The sequence below is a fragment of the Argentina silus genome (genome assembly GCF_951799395.1).
Source record: "Argentina silus genome assembly, chromosome: 3".
NCBI lineage: Eukaryota > Metazoa > Chordata > Actinopteri > Argentiniformes > Argentinidae > Argentina > Argentina silus.
In genome coordinates this window covers 32,379,134-32,394,513 of record NC_139657.1, presented here as the reverse complement: position 1 = coordinate 32,394,513, position 15,380 = coordinate 32,379,134, and the positions used below count along the sequence as shown (strand labels likewise).

The 15,380-nt window shown below is 41.2% G+C and overlaps 1 pseudogene across 1 annotated transcript; it reads left to right on the top strand.

The window, feature by feature from the left end:
- The first annotated feature begins 751 nt into the window (after positions 1 to 751).
- On the top strand, positions 752 to 5,597 carry LOC310802309 (cytochrome P450 3A27-like; annotated as a pseudogene). Its single transcript has 6 exons — positions 752 to 844; positions 967 to 1,042; positions 1,239 to 1,399; positions 4,144 to 4,363; positions 4,567 to 4,729; positions 5,481 to 5,597. The product of its transcript is annotated as a cytochrome P450 3A27-like (transcript).
- The last annotated feature ends 9,783 nt before the right edge of the window (positions 5,598 to 15,380 follow it).

Below are 15,380 nucleotides of genomic sequence, written 5' to 3'. Positions count from 1 at the left end.
TCCACGTATCAATCATGATATTTTTCCATGTATCCTTCCCAACTCAGATGCTCAGGATCATGAAGCAGCACTCTGGTAACTTGGTCAGCAATCTGAAGAAGACGGCTGATAACGATGAGCCCATTGAACTAAAGGAGTGAGTATTTATCTCCGAGACGATAAGGTGAATTTGTAATTTCAGTGAACTCCCCCTTTAATTTTGTGGTTGTGGTTCTGGTGGTCAGAGATTGTGTGGTTGTGTTCCAGGTTCTTTGGACCATACAGTATGGATGTGGTCGTCAGTACTTCATTCAGTGTCGACATCGACTCCCTCCACAACCCCTCCGACCCCTTTGTGACCAACTTCAAGAAAATGCTCAAGTTTGACATCTTCAGCCCACTGTTCCTCACAGTCGGTACAACTGCCCCCATATAGCTTTCAGTCATTTTGTGCTTAATAAATGAAGCTATTGATTTCATTGATTAGACTGACATAAACCACACTGCCAATGGTTTGCGCTCTACTCATTTGACAACCACATGGGCCGTGTACAGAACCAACCTCTAGTTCCTAAATGCTGGACACTTGGAGATCTGAGTGGATTGGATACAGAAGTGTCTAGGGATAGAGCCTAGGAGTTGTTTCTGGACAGGGCTGTGCATTGAATAGGATTGGAGTCACGTATCATGGTATTTCCTGTTCCTGTTTGTAACCGTGGCATTTCCTGTCCATCCAGCATTCTTCCCCTTCATGGGTCCTGTTATGGCAAACATGGAGGTATCCCTATTCCCTGCCTCGGTCACAGATTTCTTCTACGCTGTCTTTCAGAAGATCAAGTCCAATCGCGTGGCTAGCACCAGGAAGGTATGTAAATATAACTGATCAAATATACGATCTTCAGCCAGTATTGTGTAATACAATTGTAGAGATTTGGTAGCATCTGGTAGTTCTCATGTGATTTTGATCTGACGTAAGCCTGCTTCCAGAGTCGGGTAGATTTCCTGCAGCTGATGATAGACTCGCAGAAAGACAGCAACTCAAAGGGAGAGGAGCAGAGTAAAGGTGCCTGCCTTAAACACACACACACACACACTGTATACTAGCATCTAACACACACATACAGTACCTGCCTCAAACACCTATACCTACAAACACACCGTGGAAATACTCTACTTCGTCCCTTTCTCACACCTACCACCCCATTTCTCCCACTCTCCCTCTCCTCCCTCTCATTCTCCCCCTCTCTCCATCATCATAGGATTGAGTGACCACGAGATCTTGTCCCAGGCAATGATGTTCATCTTTGCTGGCTATGAGACCACCAGTAGCTCTCTGTCCTTCCTGGCCTACAATCTGGCAACCAACCCTCACATCATGACCAAGCTGCAGGAGGAGATAGACACTGTGTTTCCCAACAAGGTAACCCCTCTGCAGACTCCTATATAGTACTATTCATGTGGAACAGGAAATATGATAGTGACAGTGTTTTAGAGGGTACTGATGAGTGTGTAACCCCTGTGCACTGCAGACTCCTACAGATGGTTAGATAGGTGACAGTATTTTGCAGTGTGCTAATGTGTCTGTAGCATCCCTGTGCAGACTTCTGCCCAGTATTATTCATTTGAAACAGGAAGTAGATAGGTGTTGTTGGAATCTTCAGAATACTTAAAAGGCCAGTACCTGAGGACCTGAGGGATCTACAGGGTATATACCTTAAAAGCATGTCTGACATGCAGTGGTGTGCATGACCATAGAGTGATTTCTAAACTAATACAATCATCTTAAAATAAATTATAAAACTAACAGGTAATCAGTGCAGAGACTTGTGTGATATGTGCTCTCCATCTGACTCGTGCTGCTGCATTTTGTATCATTTGCCAAGAGCTTTCTTTGGTCGACCAGACAAGAGAGTGTTACAGTAATCAAGGCTGCTAGTAATACAAGCATGCATTCGTCTCTCAGTGTCAGCCTGGGAGAGGAAAGGTTGCATCTTTACAGCTGTGTTCTGTAAAGGTCCATGTAATATTCAAGCTTTCTAAAAGCTTCCTAACGGTTGTAATGACTATCTTTAATCGGTAGCGATCAGGGAACAAGATCCCTTATAATAAATCCCTTATGAATAAATATTTCATTTACGAACGCTGTTTTGGTTCGGAAAACACGCTTTTTAAAATGCAGTGTCCTACCTGACATTCGGTTTGCATATAAACATGTTGTGAGTGCCAGGGGTGTTCTAGGGGAGTAGACTGACCTTTCTCTGGTGGCTGCCTCTCCCAATCGTGTGCGCATGCAGAAAAACAACAGCTAATGTCCAACACTGCAAGTTCATTTCGGGGGGATATATTATTATTAGGGAGGATGTTGTTGTTTGGACAACTTCAGACAGAATTTCTCCACGATGGCAGATTTCCGGCAAACTTACTTACTCTTCTTTAAGTGATACAAATATGTTTTAGTCACATTCTTGATATGGGTTTCAAAATTAAGATCTGAGTCAATGGTAACACCTTGTTTTTTTGCCTGGTGCTTAGTGTTACTGTAAGTAGTGTCTTTAAGTGTGCAGACAGTTTGACCAGGACAAGGACAAAGAGCATTTTGGCATCAGCATTAATTAATTAATTCTAAGGTCATTAAGAACCTAGTTAATAACTTAACAACATAGTGCTATCTCAGTGCTATGATCGGCACAAAAGCCAGATTGGAACATGTCAAAGGTACAGTTGGGAAGAAGGAGATTATTTAACAGTTTGAACACCTTTTTTTCAAGAATTATAATTTTTTTGCTTAAAAAGGGAACGTTGGAGATTGGCCTAAAATCGCTAAGGACTGAAGAGTCTAAGTTACTTTTCTTCAGGAGGGGTTTCACCATGGTAGTTTTAGGTGCAGATGAACAGACCCCCACTTTGCTGAGCATTTCTGTATGACCACTGCAAAAGAGTTCATAGTGCTTCCATGTGGTAACAAGTCATCAAACACATCTTCAGGTCTTGCCTGAGTGATCCTCCTCACCTAATATTCTTTCTCTTATCTCAGAAGTATGTTGCAAATTCCTCACATTTGTAGGTGGAGAGCAGATCACCAGGTGTCTTGTGGGCGGGATTTATAAGGCTGTCAATCGTTGAAAAGAGCACTGTTTGAGTTGTTATGATTCATTATCAATTTTGAGAAATGATCCGGCTTGGCGTTTTTTTTATTGCCTTATTAAAAGCAGAAAGATGCTCTCGAAGAATATCAAGGTGGACCTGCAGTTTTTGTCAGCTCAGACTTTCTGCAAATTCTTTTAAATTTGGCCACAGCCTTTTTCAGTTTGAGTGGTGCTACAGAGTCGATAGTTGCCCTTAGTTTGGTGTTGAAGCTGGTTACTAAATCATTATCACAGGAGGAAGCTGTTGATGGTGTACTATTCATATTCATATTCATCATGAAATTCTCATCTGCTCAGCGACATGGCTAAATAAGTAATGGAGCGAAAATATATTTTTTCCCTACTTCTAATAGACTGACATGCATTCATGTTTAGCCAGGTTTCAGATAAAAACATTACAGTGCAGCTTTCGCTCTGAGATAAGATCAATAAAGGTTTTGCCAGATAGGGACCTAATATTCAAAAGCACCATGGTAATGTTCTCTGGGCTGTTCGGTGCTGCCCGGCCACAGTTAATGGAATGGATACCAAGTTATTCACATTTGAACCACCTGACAGTTTTCTTGTAGTCTGTCGACTGTGATAGGAAATAATAGACTATAGCACATTCAGTATTCCAAGCAGTCAATCCACTAAAAGCAGCCCAGTTTAGTGGCATTTTGACTTCTGATTGATCCTTGTGTACATCTATCATTTACATTGTTCAGTGGAATCTAAATGTATTTTCTTCTAACTATCAAGATAACATTATTTAGCGATTTTTTTGTTTATTCATGTACAACAAAAAAGCAAGTCTCTATTACACACGTACATTGAAAGTAATGGCGTTCTGTATGCGGGTGTCATGAAATTAGGCTATGCAGATTAGAATAAGTACAGTACTGTGTTCATTTCCCAAAAAAAGAACACAAAAAACTAACAGCTCTTCAGATTTGCGACGAAAAAGAGTTAGTTCTGGGCTACGGCTACGTGAACGACCAATCACTAGTGCTCATGTGAGTGTAATATCCCTGTTCAGGCTCCTATCCAGTACGAGGCTCTGATGCAGATGGACTATCTAGACAGCGTGATCAACGAGTCTCTCAGGTTGTACCCCATCGACTTGAAAGAGTCGCCAAGAAATCTGTTGAGATCAGCGGCATCACCATCCCCAAGGGTATGGTTGTCATGTTACCCATCTGGACCTTGCACCGTGACCCCGATGTGTGGGAAGACCCAGAGGAGTTCAAACCAGAGAGGTAATGGGCCACATCTTAACCACAACCACAATATCAATCACAACAGCAACGATAAGAGCAGTGTTCCACAAACAACCATAAAACAAACCTAAATGCGACGACCAAACACAAACAGGTTTCTTCAACCATGTATAACCATCATATTACTGTGATTTAATTGATATGTTCTTTAACCCCTCCTCCTCTGAACTCTCCGTGTGTAGGTTCAGTAAGGAGAACAAGGAGAGCATCGACCCATACACCTACATGCCGTTCGGGTTGGGCCCACGGAACTGTATCGGGATGCGATTCGCTCTGGTATTGATGAAACTGGCGATGGTGGAGATTCTACAGAGGTTCAACTTCACCGTCTGCAAAGAGACAGAGGTGAGACAAAATAATGATACAATGATTGTAAATATAATTTTGTACCTATGACTTTGTTGCGTTTCTATATGTAGCAGAGGTGATTTTGGAATCACACTCGCGTGATGAGGTAGCCCTGCCTGAGACATGTAAACTGAAGTGTCGCCCTCAGACCTTGAGGATGTCCTCTTGGCTTAATAGTAGCGTTTGTGTCTTCCACATGGGAGACCCGGGTTTGAACCCCCATACTACAATTCTGTACTTGCGTACTGCATGAGTATGTACTCCCCATTTAATTTCCCAGATTGCATTTTTCAGTACTAGGCGCCAATCATCCTCAGTATAGGCTACCTACTAAAATTTAGTAACTAAATGATGGAAGTGTGAGATTTTAAAAAAAGCTATTTGTATTTCTGCAAAACTCCCTCGAGACTTCATAGGGCCATTTTAATGTATGTCGACCCAAGAGACGTTGTCCAGGAGTTTGAGTTTATTTGAATTTATAGTGCAATGCTACCCGAACGTAACAGTCACACTGTATTAGGTAACATTCATAGTGTAACGCTGACATCTGTTTTACTCGTTCCTTCATACTGTAACGACCCTGTGTAAGGCCCGTTAGCAGCTCCGCCAAGGGAGTTAACTCTCTTGGTGTTGTGGCTAGCGCGGCCGGTTTGTAAGCGGAAGGTTGCGAGTTCGATACCCGCTTAAGGCAAGCTGCTCTGCCCCGCCGTTCGCTACAATACTTTAACTGTGTGTCAACTCTCACCAGATCCCCATTGAGATGGACCTACAGAACACTCTGATGCCCATACGGCCCATCAAACTCAAGCTGCTGTCCCGCTGCCAGGAGTCCAACGACAACCAGCTCAAAGCAGACAGCCAGTGATGAGGACCTGCCCTGCTGCAGGTCTCTCAGTTATTATGTTACACATAGATCTAGGATAAGCCCCAACACTGGCTACTTTCAAAAATGGGCTTAAAAAAAAAAAGGGCTTCGCTTTTGCCTTAAATTGAAACTAAATTGGCGCTAATAATTGCACTGTGACCCTAAAATGCACTGTGACTTCTATTCTTTTTTTATGTCTTTTATGCGTTTTTATTCTAATTTTTTTTTCATGCTCTTTCCTTTTTATCTATTTTACGTAAAGCACTTTGAATTGCCTCTGTGTATGAAATGTGCTATATAAATAAACTTGCCTTGCCTCGCCTCGCCTCTGGGCTCTGCTGCTACTGTATGCTGCTCTCTTTGTATCTGTCTATTAGTGGAGGTCCAGGACTAGTTGTACAGAGACAGTTGTTGTCTGTCGTCTGCAGTGCAGGGATTTGCATGTGACTTGTGTATGTTTTGTACTCGTCTGGTAGTGGGTCTCTATCATCACGCTAAAAACGTGTGTATAATCACAAACTAAATCATAACATGAGAATGAACAATATGCCATCAAAACATGACAATGAATAGGTGTTAGATTAGATTCAACTTTATTGTCATTGTGCAGAGTACAAGTACAGAGACAACGAAATGTAGTTAGCGTCTAACCAGAAGTGCAAAAGGAGTGCAATGTGAACAATATATACAGGTAGAGCAGTATAAGCAATATATGAGCAGTATAAGTAGTGCAGTATAAGCAGTATATGAGCAGTATAAGCAGTATATGAGCAGTATAAGTAGTGCAGTATAAGCAATATATGTATTAACAGTAACATTATAAGCAGAATAAATATAGAATGCAGTATGAACAGTATAAGCAGTATATGAGCTGTATAAGTAGTGCAGTTACCAATGTATTGGGTCTATCTATGGGTATCGTAGTGCAGCAGTAATCAAAATGTACCTGCATTTTATCGTTTGAAGTGCCATCTCATCTGTCATAAGATTTGACTTGTAAAACTGAAAAGTAGGATACAACTAATAGCCTAAATGTATAAACACAGACCACAACCAAAAAACAACATGGGAAAATCGTTTACGCATCCTCTGCAGCAGGAACAGTGCAGAGAAAAAGTATGTACAGTAAACCCCATAACTGAATACACTTCATACGCTTCAGCGCGACACAGAACGCTACATTGAGGTGGCCTATACTGCAACAAAGTAAAAAAAATGAGACAGACACGTGTCTTCAATAACTTGCATGTTTTATCAAAATACAAGCATTCGGCACATTGTTAACTTGTAGGAAAGTTTAATCAGGTTTTATCAATTGTATTTCTTTAAATGTGAAATAAATATCATCAGTGCAGAGGCTATAACACACTACAAAAGTCACATTAAATCACGGAAAGTAGGCTAGGCAAATTAACGGAACTATATGAATATACAGCCCGAGCCCAGTCCAGGGTTCTGAAAGCGACAAGTAACAAGTGTGCCCATCAACGGTCTAGATATTAGGCCTATACAGTGGGGGAAATAATTATTTGATGGTACTTTATGGTATGATTATGGTACTTTTATTTTAACAAATAGAGACAGAATATCAACAAAGAAGTCCAGAAAAAACACATTATATAAAGTTATAAATTGATTTGAATTTGATCCCCTACAAACCAGCAAGAATTCTGGCTCATACAGACCGGTTATATGCCCATGAGGCACACAGATTACTCCTGTCACTTTAAGAAAGTACTTGTTATGGGTATAAAAGACACCTGTCAATAGAATCAATCTCTTCCATTCCAACCTCTCCACCACCATGGGCAAGACCAAAGAACATTCAAAGGACATCAGGGTAAGAGTTGTAGACCTGCACAAGGCTGGAATGGGCTACAAGACCATCAGCAAAAAGCTTGGTGAGAAGGAGACAACTGTTGGTGCAATTATTAGAAAATGGAAGAAATACAAAATAACCATCAATCGCCCTCGGCCTGGAGCTCCATGCAAGATCTCGCCTCGTGGGGTAAGGATGATCATGAGAAGGGTGAGGATCAGCCCAGAACTACGCGGGAGGAGCTTGGTAATGATCTCAAGGCAGCTGGGACCACAGTCACCAAGAAAACCATTGGTAACACACTACACCGTAACGGATTGAAATCCTGCAGTGCCCGCAAGGTCCCCCTGCTCAAGAAGGCACATGTGAAGCAGTGGACCCATCTGAAGTTTGCCAATGAACACTTAAATGATTCAGAGAAGGCTTGGGAGAAGGTGATGTGGTCAGATGAGACCAAAATTGAACTCTTTGGCATAAATTCGACTCTTCGTGTTTGGAGGGAGAGAAATGCTGAATGCTACAATCCCAAGAACACCATCCCCACTGTCAAACACAGAAGTGGAAACATTATGCTTTGGGGTTGTTTCTCTGCTAAGGGTACAGGACGACTTCACTGCATTGAGGGGCCAATGGACGGGGCCATGTACCGTAAGATCTTGGACAAGAACCTCCTTCCCTCAGCCAGAGCACTGAGGATGGGTCGTGGATGGGTCTTCCAGCATGACAATGACCCAAAACATACGGCCAAGACAACAAAGGAATGGCTCAAGAAGAAGCACACTAAGGTCATGGAGTGGCCTAGCTAGTCTCCAGACCTTAATCCTATAGAAAATTTGCGGAGGGAGCTGAAGCTTCGAGTTGCCAAGCAAAAGCCTTGAAACCTTCAGGATTTGGAGAGGATCTGTAAAGAGGAGTGGACCAAAATCCCTCCTGAGATGTGTGCAAAACTGGTGACCAACTACAAGAAACGTCTGACTTCTGTGCTTGCCAACAAGGGTTTCTCCACCAAGTACTAAGTCATGTTTTGCTTGGGGATCAAATACTTATTTCCTTCGATCAAATGCAAATTAATTTATAACTTTATATAATATGTTTTTCTGGACTTTTTTTTGTTGATATTCTGTGTCTATTTGTTAAAATAAAAGTACCATAAAAATTATAGACCGCTCATTTCTTTGTAATCGGGCAAACTAACAAAATCAGCAGGGGATCAAATAATTATTTCCCCCACTGTACGTAACATTTGGAGATGTGTTAACACGATCAAAGAAAATACGCGGGAGAGGTCCACTGTTTGAGGCGAAAAAAGACAGGGTTCCCAGAGGAAAAATGAATAAAAATGAGTTCCTCACAAAACAAGGAACCCAAAACCATTTCAATGGAAACGATCGGACTTTACCTTGGAACGTAGCGGACGCATGAGCGCGGGCTTTGGAATTATTCAAAACAGCGCCCGCTCTAACACGATCAAAGAGAATACGCGGTAGAGGTCCACTGTTTGATGCGAAAAAAGACAACGTTCCTAGACGAATAAAAACGAAATAAAAATGAAATATCCTAGTATTCCTAACAAAACAAAGAACCCAAAACCATTTCAATGGAAACGATCGGACTTTACCTTGGAACGTAGACTGTTTGTGGAACGTAAAGTAGTGTACCTACTGAACTCGAACACTGCACCTACGTGACAACCTACCAACCCCTGCAACCCCTGCACCCCCCCCCCCGGACAATTGCACTATTACTCCCCTCCCCTGCTCTTACTCAATACCACTGCTCTTCTGTACATATGTCCATACTGTTCATATTTTCTTAATACTACTGTTAGTACACTGCACATATCTGTACATACTGTGCATACCTGTTTATACTGTTCATATGGCATTCCATATTTATATTTATTCTGCTATCTACCTTATGTTACTGTTAATACATATATACTGCATTACCTATACAGCTCATATGCTGCTACACTGTTCATACTGTAACTTATTTATTCTGCTTATAATGCTACTGCTTACTCATATACTGCTTACACTGCACTACTTATGTTATACTGCACTACTTACTGCTCATATATTGCACTACCTGTATATACTGTTCATTGCAATTTCTGCTATTTTGCACTTCTGGTTAGACGCTAACTGCATTTCGTTGTCTCTGTACTTGTACTCTGCACAATGACAATAAAGTTGAATCTAATCTAAAAAAAATGTTTTCGCTGACTGGCGGCACAAGGGTGTGGGTTGGGTGGAGCTCCGCTGTTTGAGGCGAAAAATGACAAGGTTCCCAGAGGAATAAAAAAAAAAAATGCCTTTATGCACCTGACACCATAAACAAAGTACCTTCTGGAAAAATAAACTTCTTCTAATCCAAGCCAGCTCTGTGATATTCTAGAAGGTCAGAGTTTAGCAGTTAGCACAGTAACATTGTTGCAAAGAGGTCAGATGAAGATAAGATATCTTTGAAAAAAAAAGTATAAATATGATCAGACTTTTTTCTGATAAAATAGTTGTTGTTTTTTTGTTTAACAGTACCACTTTGTCTGTTTTTCCATTTTCTTGAAGCATCTGCACTCGATTTCCAGCCAGCATCATAGTCATGACAGTGAAAGTGTCCAAACAGGTGACCTGAAAAAATATCAAAAGGGGAATGAGGAGAAGAAAGCGGATCTCCACACTGATGAAACATGGGCAGATGAAGAAGATACTAGCGAAAGAAAACAAAAACATGGAGAGGAAAAACTGTCTGTGGAGTATAAGGCAGCTATTAAAGAGAATGACAACATTTGGATGAACTTTCGTTCATCTTGGTCTAATAATGGAAATAGTCTAGTCGTGGTGTGGGCCAGGAGTGACTGCAACCTATAATAAGTCTTCTTTACTTTGCTACAGCCATCGCTGGCTGACATTGTCATTCACTGCCATCAACGGAAATCAATGTTTCCCACATTATATTTCATGCCAACGTCAATCAAAAGTAACCTCAGATTGTTATGGAAATCTTTCAGTGAACAACAACAAACGATGTTTGGTCTCAGTTGAGAGTTTTAATGCATATAGAAAGTATTATACAACGTTGGTCAGCTGGATCAGCATTCCTTCACCAACAGTGTGGATTCAGATACTGATGCTGTGGCTGAGGAGAAGACCATCCTTAACTCCAATGCTCATACGTCATAGGTCTAGGGGTAAACATATCTTGCACCTGTTTGCTGACCAAGAAGCTGGGAAAGAAGCGTAGGCGTTGTGAGCCACTATCTCAAACCTCAGCCTGCAGTTAGGAGTGTTCCAAGGTCACATAACATCTTTGATACAAGAGAAGGAGCAGTCGGTTTTGGTTCTTCCTCAGTCACATAATTAAAAATAACAAAGTACATTGGGTCACAGAAAGGTCAATACATTTAATATAAAACTAAAACAAAATAGTACAAATATTTTTTGCCATTACAAAACCAAGTACTGTAACAAAGTGATGAAGGCTTATCAAAGGTTACAGATGCATAGTCTTGAACCAAAATAAGAAAAACATACAATAATGATTGAATGGGTGGACTATGGCTTTAAAAGACCCAGAAAACAACCAAAATATTGTATGATGAAAAGTAAGAGATTCCCCAGACTGATGAAGAATAATGGACAGATGCCAAAAATAGAAATGAGACATTTTGTTTAATATACTGTGAAGGGGAGGATCAGGTGAAAGTAATAACGGGAGTGGAGAAAACAAGGGAACAAAGCTTTAGTCACAGTGAAAAGGTAATTAGTGAACAGGAGAGAAGTGCCATCAAACTTACTTGAGATTTTTTTTATCATTTTGAGTTACAATTCTAGTGTTTCTTTTTTGTTCATCTGGTTCACTTTCTTACCTCTGTATCTATCTACAGTTTTCCCATCTTTTCCAAGGGTAAACAGACCCGAGTTCAATACCCAACAGCCACACTTGGCAGAGTAGACAGCGAACACAATGCAAAAGTGGGCTAACGGAAAACTGTTTTGATAGATTCAACAGTTTAGATTGTAGATTAATTGATAGGTTGGTTGATTGATTTACATTGAGCAGGACCTCTCCCTTTATGTTCCTTCCTCAGATGTCTATCCACAGCTGGGCAATGGTAATTTGCTGAAATGAACTGTGTATTAACAGTCAGGAGAATTCAAAAGGTAAAAAACCAAGTCACCAGCGTGGCTGCGGGGCTGAAGCCAGATTTATTTTGAATGGCCAAACCTGAATAAAGTATTCATTCAGTAAGACGAGTTATGGTTTAGAATGTTTGTAGAGCACACACATACACTCACCGGCCACTTTATTAGGTACACCTTGCTAGTACCGGGTTGGACCCCCTTTTGCCTTCAGAACTGCCTTCATTCTTTGTGGCATAGATTCACCAAGGTGCTGGAAAACATTCCTCAGAGACTTTGGTCCATATTGACATGATGGCATCACGCAGTTGCTGCAGATTTGTAGGCTGCATCTCCATGATGTGAATCCCCCGTTCCACCACATCCTGCTGGAAGTAGCCATCAGAAGATGGGTACACTGTGGTCATAAAGGGATGGACATGGTCAGCAGCAATACTCAGGTAGGCTGTGGCGACAAAGAAACAAACATCTGTTAATACTTATAGACACCTGCTCTGTCCTCATACATAGCTGAACACCTCTAAACACCTCCCAAGAGTCTGGAGACAGAATGTCAGTCTGACTTCAGGTTTATTGATTTAGAAAGAGTGAAACTGAGAAAGAGAAACAATAATCAATGATATGGTTTCACATCCACATGCCATACATCACAGAGATGACCTAACAAAGAAATAGCGACATATAGCTACAGATGTTGTATGATGCAACAATACACAGGTAAAGATCATTTTATGCCACGTCCTACACATTTGGGGTAGTCAATAGTCCTAGGAGAAGCACACCTGTTAACCATCTCAATTCCATCTCTCCTTTCAGTCATAGGGTGAGGGTTAGGGTAGGAGTTTCTCATAGAAGTCTGTCTGTGTGTGGTAATGCTGATCTGCACTGTGACTGCAGCCTTTTAGGAAGTGAATAGGTTGGTTTCACATACACTAAAATATGTGTACTTCAAGTAATCTTGTCTGTCTACAAGAGGGCAGCATATCATCATTTCAGATCTGCGATCAATGAAGGGGCCCAACAGTTTAAATAAATCATATTAATATCTATTGTTAAAGTTGAAGGGTTCTCCCTCGACAGACTCTCTCTCAATGTGAAGAATTACTTTGATGTATTTGAAAATAATCTTCTACATGCAGATGCATCATTTACTACTATGTAGTAGTTGTCATTCACTCATGGCCTGTCTGAAGGTGTTGAGCAGGACAGGTCTCAGCACTCATCCACTCAAGGTCTCTGATCCAGCACTCCTGTCTTCCTTTCTTTCTCACTATCTTTAGGATCGATCCCCATTAGCTGCCGCCATTAACAACCACATATACACTCACTGGGCTCTTCATTAGGAACACTATATTAATACTGGGTAGGGCCTCCCTTTGCTCTTAAAACAGCCTCAATTCTTCGTGGCATTGATTCCACAAGATGTTTGAAACATTCCTTTGAGATTCTGGTCCATGATGACATGATTGCATCACGCAATACCTATAGATTTTTCAGGTGCACTTTCAAGCTGTGAATCTCCCGTTCTACCACTTCCCAAAGGTGTTCTATTGGATTCAGATCCAGTGACTGGGAAGGCCACTGAAGAAAACTGAAGCACTTACACATGGCCACATTATTATGGGGGTTATACGTCCTGTCATCTATAATTGTCTTATCATTATTCTTATTACTAATTTATTACATGGCCCCAGCATTTTCTTTTTATCTTGTAATTGTTATTATCTATTTATATAGGCAGGCCTGCTATGATTTTAAAATCAACACCTTACTTTGCACTTTCGCCCACGTAGCACTTCTTCTCCTAAAGCATTCACACCCTGATGGTTCAATAGCGCTCCAACAAATTCTTCTTGACTTCCCTCTAGTGTCCATTTTTTGGCAGCGGCACACACAGTCCACCCTTTTCCAAAACATTGGTGAAATGGTAGAAGCAGGCCCCAGGGTAACTGTCAATTTATATGTTGGGGTTGGTGAAAGGAGGAATTTTGTTCAGGTTACAATCCCCCAATATCAGTGTCGGTTTGTGGCCTTCAAAATTCCAATCTGTCACCTTATGTTGTAGTCTGGCTTTGTGTTACCAGGGAGTTTTCGATTTTTCCTTCACACTGGCGTCACCTGTTGATGAAAGGAGGAAAGGTGAGATGACATCATCAGCGTGTATGGAGATGTGACTGTGTAGCTGAAGGGTGCACATGGTTGTTAAAGGGATAGAGATGGCTGCTACAGAGGCCCGAGGTTGACGCCTCGCAGGACGGCAACAGGAAGGACTGCAGGGGGAAGATAAAGACATCAGGAGATTTACGAGAATATGTGTTATGTATTATAATATATTAAGATAATACATCATAATTATCATTATTATAGAATTATAATTATATAATATAATTCCAGGAGATTGTCCCTCTCCTTCTCCTGACTGCACACACACAATCTCTATTTTCATCCTGAGAATGAGTGTGTTCGAGTCAAATTTCTAAGAATGTGTCTTCGATGGAGTGATACTGTCCGTCCACTAGAGGGCAGTCCAATGCAACTCATCTCATCTCATAGGGTCATTCAGATCAACACTCCATTCAAAAGCAAGTGGAGGAAATCAAATAAGCATTACACTATGTATGTGTGGGGGGACATGCAGCGTTCGGCCTGTAGAGGGAGCTACAGGACCGTGGCCAGGGTTATGTCGGCGAGGCTCCGTTGCACACCTGTTGCAAATGAAGCCTCGTTGACTAGATGCTTAAGATGTGTGTGCCTCTGCTTTTTCAGGAGGTGGGCTGGGAACGAAGGAGCAGGTTCCGAGAGAGAGAGACGACTGGAAAGTCGCTGAACTTTGAAACGGGCTGAAAAGCCAAATTGACCACTGTGCTAATAAACGGGAGCTACATTCCCTCACTACCATACTGCGTCTGCCTCCGTACGAACAAACATTATTACAGTATGTATATGTATTTCTATCATATCTTGCTACAGTGAAAATACTAGGTTTGTAGGTTCGTTTCGTTTGTTTAATCTGGTCCGGGTCCTTATCGTGTAAAAACATTACTCTTCATACTTTTAGACAATATTAAACAATAACAACACCGAGCCCATGGTACTTCTGCACATCTGTATCTGGTGGAAGACCTTGTTGACGAAGATGATGTTGTCCCGCCAGTTGGACAGCGTGCTGCTGTTGGAATGGCTCTTCTCTGTCTCGGCAGGCCTGTTGGGCTCCCCCTCCTCCCCAGTCCTTCTCCTTCCTGAGAATTGCACATAACTTGATTTCTAGATTGGAGTGTTACAATTTCTATTGTGGCTTCTTTTAACAACACAACGAAATAACAAAAACACTCCTTTCAAATAGCCACTGTCGAAGCTGGAGCGGGGTTAATAACACACAATCCAAGATAGAGAAAAAAGCGGAGATCAAAAGTTAGAATTCAAACCAAAATAGCATTTATTATGCATTAACGTTCAACAAAAATATTCTCTGTGGCTCTTCAATGCCATAAACAAAATATATTGATCCCGAATTGTTTCTTTCAATTTGTGACAATAACTTTTGTTAGTTTGCAGTAGCTTGTGGTGATTGTTTGTGGTCAAAAAGCTGTTCCACTTCCCCGTCTAACTCGGATTCTCTCCAAAAACAGGTGCCGCGGCTTTCCACCAATTAAATAGACACCTCCCATAGCGGACCCAGAATGGAAGAAAAAAAAAAAAAAAAGAAATAGAAAAAATAATTCACAGGTTCTTGACAGAACAAAAGCATAGATGTAGAGTAGTAGACCGTACATGAAGAGTTTGACTGTAAGACATGGTTATGGTACAGTATAGCACCGTGCT